The sequence below is a fragment of the Pelodiscus sinensis genome, chromosome 1 (assembly GCF_049634645.1).
Source record: "Pelodiscus sinensis isolate JC-2024 chromosome 1, ASM4963464v1, whole genome shotgun sequence".
In the NCBI taxonomy this organism is placed as follows: Eukaryota; Metazoa; Chordata; order Testudines; family Trionychidae; genus Pelodiscus; species Pelodiscus sinensis.
Window position 1 is genome coordinate 315,625,480 of NC_134711.1, and position 12,748 is coordinate 315,638,227.

At 44.8% G+C, this 12,748-nt stretch overlaps 1 protein-coding gene across 7 annotated transcripts in view; it reads left to right on the forward strand.

The window, feature by feature from the left end:
- Positions 1-12,748, forward strand: part of TENM4 (teneurin transmembrane protein 4) — an 858,468-nt gene that overhangs the window by 271,870 nt on the left and 573,850 nt on the right. For all 7 annotated transcript variants that reach the window (XM_075919469.1, XM_075919465.1, XM_075919468.1 and 4 more), the window contains one exon: positions 4,941-5,036. The gene's annotated coding sequence lies outside the window, so the exon portion shown is untranslated. The remainder of the gene's footprint in view (positions 1-4,940; positions 5,037-12,748) is intronic.

Genomic DNA, 12,748 nt, shown 5'->3' on the forward strand with positions numbered 1-12,748 from the left:
GAATGGCCCAGTTGTTAGGCCACTAAATCTTAGCATTTGTGAGACCTAGGTTCAAGTATATGCACTGTCACAGGTGTACTGTGTAATGCTGGGTGAGTCCCTTCAGGCTAAATTCACCATTTATTCAAATACACCAGACAGCTCTCACTTAATGCTGTATGCACCTACATCCCCATAGGTGCTGGCTTGCTTGGGATTTGGGAGACCCAAATCTGAATCCCCATTGAGCCTGATTTGGAATTGGGTTTGGGAACCGGGCTGTCTCATGTGAGTGCCCAAACCACGAGGCTGAAGATTCAGTCTTCCACTTTTTTCTTTGCAGCCCAGTGAATATTTATTTATATGAAGTAGAACAGCTCCATCAGGACAGGCTGTCAGAGACCCACTCCAAAATAACCAATAACCTGTAGTTGTAAGTGTACCCTTATAAAATGACAGTTTAGGGTTCAAATCCCTGCTCCACGAGGCAGACAGGCACAAACATACAAAGCTCAGGGAGCCTGGGTGCATATCTGAAACTCAGTATTTCACTGTGCAGCAAGATGCCTAGGAATTGGGCATGGAAGCACCTTGCTTCTATATCTGTACAATGGGCTCTCCAGTGCTAGTGCAGCTCACAGAAATACATCAGATTACTCTCCTTCTGACAGAGAAGAGAGCTCAATTTATTCTCAGTTATTCTTACGTTCAAGATAGCCCAGTGGGGCATTCTAGGGACTAATAGCCTCTTCCACTTTTGTTTGTGCTCCTTCTGAAATGAGCACAACAGATGGAGGAGATCTCAAGATTAACTCAGTTTATCTTGGATGATGTCGATCACAAACCATCTGAATAGTCATAAACAAAGGATAATACATGAACGTGCATTGGACTGTGTGAGAATGCTAAATGCACCCAAACTAATGAAATGGAGGGATAAACTGGAAAGGAGAAATGGTGAAAGAGAACATAAGAACAGCCTGCTGGGCCAGACCAAAGGTCCATCTAGCCTAGTATCTTGTCTTCCGACAATGGCCAATGCCAGGTGCCCCAGAGGGAATGAACAGAACAGGTAATCATCAAGTGATCCCTCCGCTATCAATCATTCCCAGCTTCTGACAAACAGAGTCTATGGGTACCATTCCTACCCATCCTGGCTAGTACGTATTGATGGACCTAGCCTCCATGAATGTATCTAGGTCTTTCTGGAACCCCATTAAAGTCCTGGCCTTCATAACATCCTCTGGCAAGGAGCTCCACAGATTGACTGTGCATTGTGTGAAGAAATACTTCCTTTTGAATGTTCTAAATCTGCTACATATTAATTTCATTTGTTAACCCCCTAGTTCTTGTGTTATGGGAACAAATAAATAACTTTCCCTTATTTACTTTTTCCTCACCGGTCATAAGTTTATAGACCTCTATCATATCCCCTCTTGGTCTCCTCTCTTCTGAAATGAAAATTCCCAGTTTTATTAATCTCTTATCATATGGCAGCCATTCCAAACCCCTAATCATTTTTTTTGCCCTTTTTCCAATGCCAAGGCATCTTTTTTGAGATGAGGCGACCACATCTGTACACAGTACTCAAGGTGCAGGCGTACCATGGTTTTATAGAGAAGCAATAAGATATTCTCTGTCTTATTCTCTATCCCTTTTTTAATTACTCCTACATTCTGCTTGCTTGCTTGTTTTGACTGCTGCTGCACATTGAGTGGATGTTTTCAGAGAACTATCTACAGTGACTGCAAAATCTTTCTCTAAAGTAGTAACAGATAATTTAGTCCCCATCGTTTTATATGTAGTTGGGATTATGTTTTCTGATACAGATTGCTTTCAATTTATCACCGTTAAAATTTATCTGCCATTGTGTTGCCCAAACACCTAGGCTATGTCTACACTCGCAGCTTCTTGTTCAAGTAATATGCAAATGAGGCTAAGCGTGGAATATCGCCGAGCCTCATTTGCATACCTAATGAGCCACCATTTTTTTCAGAAGAGGCTCTTGCACAAGAAGGAGTGTCTACACTGCCCCTTCTTGCACAAGAAAAACCCTCTTGAGCAACGCCGTTACACCTATTACTTTTCAGGAGGGTTTTTCTTGTGCAAGAAGGGGCAGTGTAGACGCTCCTTCTTGCACAAGAGCCTCTTCTGCAAAAATGGTGGCTCATTAGGTATGCAAATGAGGCTCGGCGATATTCCACACTTAGCCTCATTTGCATATTACTTGTGCAAGAAGCCGCGAGTGTAGACATAACCCTAGTTTCATGAGATCCTTTTGAAACTCTTCACAGTATGCTTTGGATTAAACTATCTTGAGCAGCTGAGTATCATCTGCAAATTTTGCCACCTCACTGCAAGCTGTAAACTGGAGGAGAGCACTGGAGGGAGTAGAGGAACCATTCTGGTATGCCCTCTCCAGTCCAATTATCATGGACTCTAGGTCACTGGCATGATATAGCAATGTAAAGATGCCAGTGCAATTTTGGTCTGTAGATTCAGGGCACCTTGTCACAGGGAAAGGATGGGAATGCTTGTCTATATACTGATCTAGTGCCACCATACTTGAAATATTACGCTTGGTTTAGGGCACCTTCATCCCAGCGAAAAACAGCTCTAGAGGAGTCAAAATTTACAAGCATCAAATGAGAGTAGCCAGTAAAGAGGTACTAGAATTACCTTAGTGAGTAAATAAGGATCTAACTCAGTGAATGGAATTGGATTAAAAAGGCTTCATTAGGCTGAATATAAGAGAAAATCATCTTCCAAAGAGTGAGAACTATTACATTGCCAGGCAAGAGAAGGAATGGTTACCACTATGCCTAGGATACAGACTAGAGTGAAAACTTGGTACTTGCAAGAAATGTCCTCCATTGGCCATGGAATGGGATGAACCGGATGGTTCCCATCCTTTTCGGGCACGCAGACCCATTTTCAAGCTATTAATATTTTACAGAACGCCCACCCCAAACAATATAGCTCTTTTCAAACAATATAGTGTCCCTGCCTTTCGCCATTCTGGGTCAGGGGGAGCGGTGGGAAGCAGCAGCCAGCGTGTCCCTTGCTTTGCACTGCTTCCTCAGCTCCCGCCTCTTCTGCCCCTTCCAATTCACGGAGAATACTGCAAGGGGGCTCTCATGGCCAAAGGCAGCTCCTGCCCCAAACCTCGGCCCTGGGCCAGGCATGGAGCCCTGGGGGAGGAAAAAAAAGAAAAGGAAAAGAAAAGGATTGGGCAGAACTGGAAGGGGGAGAAGGCTGGAGTGTAAACAGTAGCACAGTTGGTGTCAGGACGATGGATGGTCGCGAATGGCGAGCCCTGGGAGAGATTGCCTGGTGGAAAGTCTCAGTCCTGCAGTGAGCCTGATCCTTGCTTTTAAATTTTTTGCGGGCTTCCTACAGTACCATCGCAGACCACCAGGGGTATGAAGACCATAGGGTGGGAACTAGAGTTGCCAGGTGTCCGATACTGACCCAGACAGTCCTGTATTTTCGCCTCATGTCCAGTAAAAAATGTCAGAAAATACCGGATGCCTAAAATGTCCAGTATTTTCTGGGGGGGTTTTCCCTGCCAGGAAGCAAAAATACCACACTGCCCGGGTCAATATCGGACACCTGGCAACCCTACCACACAATCAGCAACTGAGCCCAGCCCCAACTCCCCCATGCACCCCCGCCCCCGGACCTCCTGCTTACCTGGAAGCTCCCTTCTGGCTCAACAAAGAAAACAAGATGGCTGCTGGCAAAAAGCCTAAAGACCTGAGCAAGGGGAAGCAAAGCCTTCTCTAGGTCTTAGTGCTCAACCTTTCCTCTTCCTATCCCTAATCTGACTCTGCACGCACTTAAAGGGACCATGCTGTTTTAATGCTGATTTATTTTATTTAGTTAGTTAGTTAGTTTGCTTAATAACTCTTGGGGTCCTTTTTTTGTTCAACAACTTTGGTTCCTCCCCCCTTTTTTTCCCCCTCAACAGAATTTTTTCCCCAGTTGTTTGTTTGTTTGTTTGTTTGTTTGTTTTGCAGCGGGAGGGAGAGGGGGTTCCGTATTTTTGATTAAACCATCTGCAACTCTAGTGGGAACCACTGGGCTACTTGGTCTTTTCCTTTTTTACTATGTGCTCTTAACCATAGTTGCCACTGAGGTGCAGCCTATGTGGCTGCACACACAAAAATTCTTCTCCTGCCCACCTCCTCTGGAGAGCCACACAGCAGCACTCAGGCAGCTGCTCCACTGGGTAGGGCTGGCTGATATGGCATGGTGAGGGAGCCACTGGGGCAGGGGGCTGGGACCTGTGACAGCCATGTACTGGGAGGAAGGCCTGCTTTGGTGGCCAGGGCTGCCACATGGCAAGGAGGACTGGGGCCTGCTCTGGCAGGTAGGGCTGGGAATGGGACCTGCCACATGGTGTGTGTGTGGGGGGGTGTCTGCTCTGGCAGCCAGAAACCAGATAGGATGCATGGGGTGGGGTCTGCTCTGGCACCTGGGATATGCTATACAGCGGGGGGGCAGGACCTTCTCCGGCGGCTAGGAACGGGACATGCTGTGTGGCAGAAGTTCTGCTTCAGTGGCTGGGAATGAGTGTGTGTTAATAAATTAGGTGCCACACTGGCACATATCCAAACCAGCACACATGACTTCAATATTGGTGCACCAGCCAAAACTCACTCCGCTCATAGTTGGTAAATCTTAGAGGGAACACTGCTCTTAACCTTGACACGTAACATATTAACTGCTGGGGAACAATGGGCTTTAGGTTCTGTGCCTGACGATTGCATTATTTACTAACAAATTTAACCTGGTGTAATCCCAGCAGCAACATTCATACCAAACAGTTGTGATAGCAAAGGAGACTGGTGTTATGGCCCAGCTGGCTCACAAATAGCTATTTCTAATTCCTAGTTTGTACAGACTTAAGATCAGTTTTAAAAACATGACCATTTTTTTTTCTGTTTGTTTTTCAACAGGTAGACTGAGATTGACACATGTCCAGGTTAAAAGTGCATTCTTCAAGGAGTATTTCATGGATTATTCCTAGATACTTCAGGAAGGTGAATTAAAAAGTGAGTGGTGATGCCTTCATTTTTGTTGGAGGGGTGTGTGTTCCCTTACAGAGTGTTACTGTTTAAACTCAAATAATGCCATTTATCTATGCGTGCGTCTACACAGCACCCTAACTCGAAATAAGATACGCATTTTGTTGTACTCAAGTTGTGTATCTTATTTTGAATCTATTTCGAAATAACTTATTTTGAAATTTAGCATGTCTTCACAGCACCAAATTTCAAAATAACATGCTATTTCAAGACATCCCTTAACCCTCATGGAACAAGGGTTACCGGAATTCCGAAATAGTGCACCCATTATTTCGAAAAATATTTTGAATTAACGGGTGGCTTGTATAAAGGCGGGGTAGCTATTTTCAGGATACCTCCAGTATCCCAAAATAGCTGTGTAGTGTAGACGTACCCTAGAATGTTTCTCATTCTCTGGTGATAGGGTTATGTCATGTGCTTGTCATATAAATGCCTCTTATGAGAAAAGAGAAAACATGGACAGTTTTGCTACTTTGTCTTATATCTGTCTATAAACGGAGGAAAATAGGAACAATATTTTTAAAGCTCTGTAGTGAAATGAACAACTCCAGAAGCCTTTCTTGAGTGTAGTCCTTACTCAGGCAAAAATGCCATAGATTTGAATGGAATTTTGGTTGAGTAAATAAGAAGTAAAAATTAAATACATTCTTTAGGATTTGGTCTAATCCTATTGTTAAGTTCTACCAGTTCCTCCTGATCTCCTGGTGTTCAGTATCTCACGGGAAATGCTCGGTACGTTGCAGAACTGGGATGTTAGGTCGTCTTGTTCCTCCTCATGCTCTATTAGTGTGACTACAGCTGTACAAATGGAGTATTTCACTCTCCATATCTCTCCAGTTCTTGGAGCCTCTGGAAGAAATCCAGGCCCATTGACTCAGGCAGAAGACCAGTTGACTTCCATGGGGTCAGGCACATATGCTCTCTCTTCCTGCTTTTACATTTTGGAAACACTTTGAATTCCTATTTTAGGAGGAGGGGCCTATTGTGCTAGGCACTGTACACAGGCATAATGCAAAAACAGTCCCTAAAAACAGTCCCTAAAATCTAAAAGCTTCAGCAGGGTAGCCAAGTTAGTCTGTAACAGGAAAAACTTAAAAAAACAACAAATAATCTGATGGCACTTTAAAGATTAACAAAACATGTAAATGGTATCATGAGCTTTGGGGGGAAACAGCCCTCTTCTTCAGATGACCAGTCATCTGAAGAAGTGGGTTGTACCCACAAAAGCTCATAATATCATCTATATGTTTTGTTAGTTATTTTTTTAAATCTAAGTCATCAGGAAAGGCCTTTCCCCTGAGACTGTCAGCAAAGATGCTAGTTCTGATTGTTGTGTATTGAATTCCTGTCAGAATTATGCTGAAGACACCAACTCACTTATCCAAAAATGGTGACAATTTGATGGTAGTGTTGGCCTTATCCAGATATAACTCCTAACCCCATAACTGAGAGGTATAAGGCTTTGTACCCCTTTAATCCATTGCACCATTCAGTCTCCCAGACAACCAGTAAACTCAGATTTGTCAGTGCTAGCTAAACAGAAGTGGATGAGATGGCCACAATACAGTGTTTCATATCTTGCTTCCTTTAGAAACCACACTCTTCAGGTGTAGTAGTTTCTTTGACCTCCACAGTGTACCAGCCCATATTGTGGAGGAGGAGTTCCGAAGTACCTAGCATACTTTTTGGGAGTCCATCCGCTGGGAGAAAGAGTCTTGAGAAGAAAGGCCTCAGAGCTGAGGCCCTAAAGTGACTCAGGAAAGCTGGGTTCAGTTTGAAAACCTGCTACAAAGTTCTTACATGGGCAAGTCCCTTAATGTCTGTGTGCCTCAGTCCCCTGTCTGTCAAGCGGGGATCATAATCAGGCCCATTGACCGGGTGGGGGACAAAGGAGACAGTTGCTCCAGGGCCCAGCAATTCAAAGGGACCCGTGGCTGCCGGTCGCCGCCATTGTTACTGCAGCAGTAGTGGCAGCCAGAGCCCTGGGACATTTAAATTGCTGCCAGATTGCTGTGACATGTGTCCCGCCAGCTCTGACGGCTGCAGGGGTGCACTGTGGACCAGGCGGCACTGAGGCCTGGTTGCCCCTGTCCTACCTCTTCCGCTGAGGCCCCCACCTCTGCTGCCCTCTCCTCTGATCAGAATATTTCTTTCACTGTTCCTCAGTTTTATCTGTTTAAGTGGTAAGACCTCTGTGATGTGTATTTGTAGCATCTAGCACAATGAGATTCTGCTCTTGGTTGAGGCGTCTAGGATGCTTCTATACTACAGATGACAAATACATAACCACCTCGCCCTAACATTTATCTCTGTTGGACCGATAAATGGGAAGACCAGAATGCCTATAAATAGAAAAAATACAAGTATAGGGTGCAGGTGGCAGTAGTAAAAATTGTCATGCTGAATATAAAGTGGCGTTCAAATGTAACTGATGCAGTTACATTGGATTAAAAGATAATGGGAACAATGAGTGAACACCAATGTTTTAATCAGCCGCGCAGAACAGCTTTTGAGCATAAATAACAGGCAGCTGTCTCACAGAATGGATCACTTACACTGGCAGATTACAGCCAGGATTGTTCATTATTTATGAGTTCTTTTGGGGAGGCACCACTTTCTAGTATAAGGAATTCATTTGTTTCCTTCTGCAATAACACTGATCGCAATGAATTAATTGGACACTCGGAGGCTGTGTCATATATATATATATATATATATGACACAGCCTCCGAGTGTCCAATTAATTCATTGCGATCAGTGTTATTACAGAAGGAAATATATATATTTGCATGTCTATGCCATGAAATGAATTATAAAACATGACAGATCATAGATTACTGGGAAGCCATTGGCTAGGAAGAGTTGAAGCTAGGTATTTCCAGCTTCCTCGAAGTACAGTTAGGTTCTAGAAAGCATGTCCCTGAAGGATCTAAAAGGAAAGAAAAAAATTATGAGAAAAACAAGTGTTGTTTGTATCCATGATGCATAAAATGTAACAGCTGAACCAGGGAGCAGATTGAATTGGGTGGGTGGGTGAATCTATAAAAAACATGCAAACTTAAGGTAACGTTTCCTGAACTCTTTTAGGCAGGGATCATGGTGTTAGCTGTGTTTACAAGCTCTTTGTAAATGCAGGGTGCTTTCACAGAGAGGATCTCTACTGCTAACAAATTCTTATCTTTAAATATTAACTCAATGTTCCTAGCAGAGCAGAGAGAGGGATGCTAGTTGCCCACCCAATGTATCTATTGAGATATTTACTGACCCCATGAATACTGGTAGCCAGTCTGTTCAGTAACAAACAGTAAAATACTTCCTAGTAAGCTTTTCCAGGGGGTAGGCCCTAATTTTGCATGAGCTGAGGTTAGTGAAAAAACTACTGGCTTCAGTGGATGCAGGATTGGGTCCCTCAAGCTGTGCTCGTCTCTGTACAGAGGTTGCGTCCCTGCACAAGCGCCTCCATGTGGCCAGATGTGGTATAGCTGCCGTCTCTCCCTATTGTGCCTCCTTGCCAGTCTTGCTCCATTGCTATCCTGGGGTGTGTCTAGACTACCGTCTTTTAGCAAATATAATCTGTGGGTTATATTCGTTTTTACAAACCCCGCACTTCCCTGCGGGTATATTCAGGTGCGGGGTATATTTGGGTGCGGGATATATTCACTAAAATACAGTACAGAGTTTTGTCGACAAAAGTGGACTTTTGTCAACAAAACTATATCTGTGCCTACATACCGCCGAGTTCTGTTGACAGTAAGTCGACAGAATGAAGAAGTTTTGTCGACAGCGGTAAACCTCATTCTATGAGGAATAACACCTTTTTTCGATAGAGTTCTGTCGAAAAAAGTCGCTATTGCATCCACACTGTACTTTTTCAAAAGAGAGAGTCTAGACTCTCTGTCGAAAAAGCGGCTTGCTTTGTCGAAGGAACTGGCTTTAGTCTAGATGCTCTTTTCTGACAGAGGCTTTGTTGTGACAGTATCGGTTGACAAAGCCTCTGTCGAAAAAAGTCTGTAGACTAGATGTACCCTGGTCTCTCTTCCTGGAGCATGGCCCTCTGGCAAGGTCCCACTGTAGCCCATCCTTTCCAGAGCAACAGAGTTCAACCTAGCTAAAGTCCAGTGATCTCACGGTAGGTCTCATATCATTCTCTCAGGTCCAGGGTCTTTATCCCCTTCCTTCAAGGGGCTTCATTCCCACCTTCCTTGTGGTCCCATTGGAGAAGCGGAGCTCACCATCTGCTCTGGATTCCAGCCCAGGGATCCTATTTCTGGGGTCCAAGGTCGACTCCCTCCAATGCTTTGCTGCCTGCCTGGACCGCTGCTTATCTCTTTTGTCCCCCAGAGAGAGACTGTAGACTTTGTCTCTGTAGCCCCGTCTTTTCTCAACTTCTTGACTTTATGTTAACCAGCCTACTCCTTCCCTGCGGGGCCAAATGATCTTTTAAGGTTGGCCCTCCCTAAAGAATAGCCAGACAGTAGAACTAGCCTCACTGACCCACCTCACATGAGCCCTGGGACACCTGTAGGGGGTACACATCCCACCGCACCCAGTACATACATTCATGAGTAGCAGACACACTGTGGGGATCCACTGGAGAAACTAGATGGCTCTCTGAAGCCTCCCACAAAAGAAACTGCAGACATCTTCCACACTGAGTCCTACTGGGGATCAGTGTTCCTTGTAAGCTATGTGCTTGGGCAGTCGCTCAGGGGAAATACAAATGGCAACCAGATGAATAACAGAGCACTCCTGGCTAGGTTTGTGTTTCTCCTTGTGGTGCACATGTAGCATATGGTGCATGGGGGTGCTGCATGGGGACCGTGGTGACCAAATGGCCACTTGTGCTGCTTGCTCCCCCACGGCGGCCCGCCTGAACGGTGCAGAAGTCAGCCAAGCGCCAAGGTGGGAGGCGAAGAACGTGACGCAGCCAACAGCACAGCCCAGAGGGAACAGCCAGGGAGGCAACAGCGGTGCCCAGAGGGAGCAGCCAGCATTTCAGGCAACAGCGCCACCCAGAGGGAGCAGCCAGTATTTCAGCAACAGCGCCCCCCAGAGGGAACAGCCAGCATTTTGGCATTACAGACTCTCAGACACTGGGCTACTATATATATGACTAGCCAATTAGCCCGTCATAAGACGGGATTTTCAGGTCTCTCCTCCACATCAGTCTTCTCTCCTGAGCCTCCGATCTCCCCCCCCCCTCCCCTTCCGCCTCCGCCTCCTGCCTCTCTCTCTGTGTCTCTCTTTCTCTTCTGCCTCTCACTCAGGGGATCGCGGAACCCAAATGGCCGTTTGGGCTATGCACTCCCCATGCCGCATGGGAGGTGCGGAGCCCAAATGGTTGCTTGCACCACGTGCTCTCACGAGGTGGCCCGGCTGAGCAGCGCAGAAGTCAGCCGAGCACCACGGTGGGAGGCAAAGGGGGGCGGGGCGGTGACGTTCACGGCCATGGGGCGGAGCCTGGAGCTGCTGTCATGCTGCATGTCACCGCCCCGCCCCCCTTCGCCAACCACCGTGGCACTCAGCTGACTTCTGTGCTCCCCATGTTCCCAGAGGGAACAGCCAGCATTTCAGGCAACAGCGCCGCCCAGAGGGAACAGCCAGCATTTTGGCGTTACAGACTCTCAGACACTGGACTACTATATATATGATGCCTCTTTCGTTAAGGTTCCAAAATAGGCATTTAGCTGCTTATCTGTAGACACTTAAGTTTGCAAGTGTTGGCCATTGCGCTTAGCCTTTCCATACAAACTTTGGAATGGATTTCCTTCTCAAGTAATATTTTACTGTTATTGCAAGCAGCCAGTATTTATTCTGTTCATAGTTAGCTGTTTTAAGAAAATTTTGTTTCCATCTGGTAGCAATTAGATTTTTCTTTTGTTCTGTGGTACTGGTAAGTAAGTGCTTTTAGGTTTGTTCACCATTGGTTGGGTAAAAGAAATTAGAAACTGCTACTGGCCATCTAGTAATTTTTTTTACATCTTATCACTTTTGTTTCCCCAACTTTCCACACCACACATCACCTGCTTCCCACCTTTGTTTGCCTCATTCACTTGTTAGATCTTGTCTTTTTACATTGTAAAGTCTGTGCATGTTTGTACAGCCACTAGCACATTAGAGTCCTCCTGATACCTTTCAGCAATATATATATACCTATATATAAACACCACTACTAATAATAATAGAAAACTGCATTCTCTTCCCAGACACCTTGCTTTGATCCAACATTTAAAAAGATATGTGTAAAAATATTCTGTTTATTAAAATCGGTTTGTCAGCCAGTGTTAGTTAAGCATTAATTAATAGCGCTTTTTTCTGTCAAGTTTTAGGCTGTCATTCTCCACAATGTCTCCTGTTTTACTCATGATATTTAGAGGAGAATGAAATAAGCCTTTCTCCTTGACTACTTAAGTCTCTCTCTCTCTCTCTCTCTCTCTCTCTCTCTCTCTCTCTCTTTTTTTCTTTTACTGTCAAGTAGATCAGTCTCCATATTCCTTTCCTTTCCCATAGAAAAAATTGACACAATGATGGGAATGATGTAGCTGATCATTTGATAAAACAGTATAAAAAACAGACAAAAAAAATCTATTTGAATGTTGTCGGTCAATCACTTCCTTGCAGTTCAGATTTCTAAGTGAATTTCAGTGCTGGACACCTCCAATTTTGTTTTTCTTTTACCGCTTTGTGGCAAACTTCTATCATAAGTTTTCATCTTTTCTGTTATGGCAGAGAGAGGATGTGATTTCACACCCTACAAAGAACTGACATAACAGTGAAGCTGGAGTCGACATACCTTAAGCTGAGTTTGGCACCATCTTCACAGTGGGAGGTCAATAGGAGAAATGCTCCTGTTGACTTCTCTTACTCCTTGCAACAGCAAGGAGTACCAGCACTAATGGGTGTCCTCAGTGTTTGATTTAGCGGGTCTTTACTAGACCGGCTAAATCGAATCCCGGAAGATTGATCGCCAGAGTGTGGATCCTCTGAAAAGTGAAGAGGTGGCCTTACAGTGTAGGTTATAGACTTTCTGAATTTAACTATCTGAATTTAACATTACTGTTAATAAATGCACAGGCAATATCCAAGTAGAACCTTCACTTGACAGTAACATTTAGCCTGCCTCCCATTAGGCTTAGTAATGCACTGAACTTCCATATCACTTTCCCTCTGAGGATGTGAGACTGTTGGTCATGAGTTAAACCCCACAAATACCCTGGTGAAATAGGGAAACATTACTAGGCCAATTGTACAAATGGTGATACTGCAGCACTGGTGCCCAATGTCACATGTGAAGCCTGTAACACACCTGATAATATAACTCAGTTTTCCATACTCCCATCTTTTGCTTTAGCCAAACCAGTCTTTACTGGTAGGCTGTACCTTTAAGAGACCTGATTGTGGCCCCACTAGAAAGTGAAGCTGGCAGATCCAACGGCATTGTAGTGATGGCTAGTCATGACCAGATACCATGGTGATGAGCACACTGTAAATATTTGGAGAGATGGCTATTGTATCCCTTCCCCATTCCCTTTTTTGCTCTCGTACTGTGTAGCTGTTTTCCACACGATGCCCATGTGTAAGTCTGATTAGCATTGTAGCATTCTCACAGGGCAGAGTCAAGTCTGAGTTCCACTGTAACACAGCCAAGGATAATGTGTGTTCATATTCCCAGATGCAGA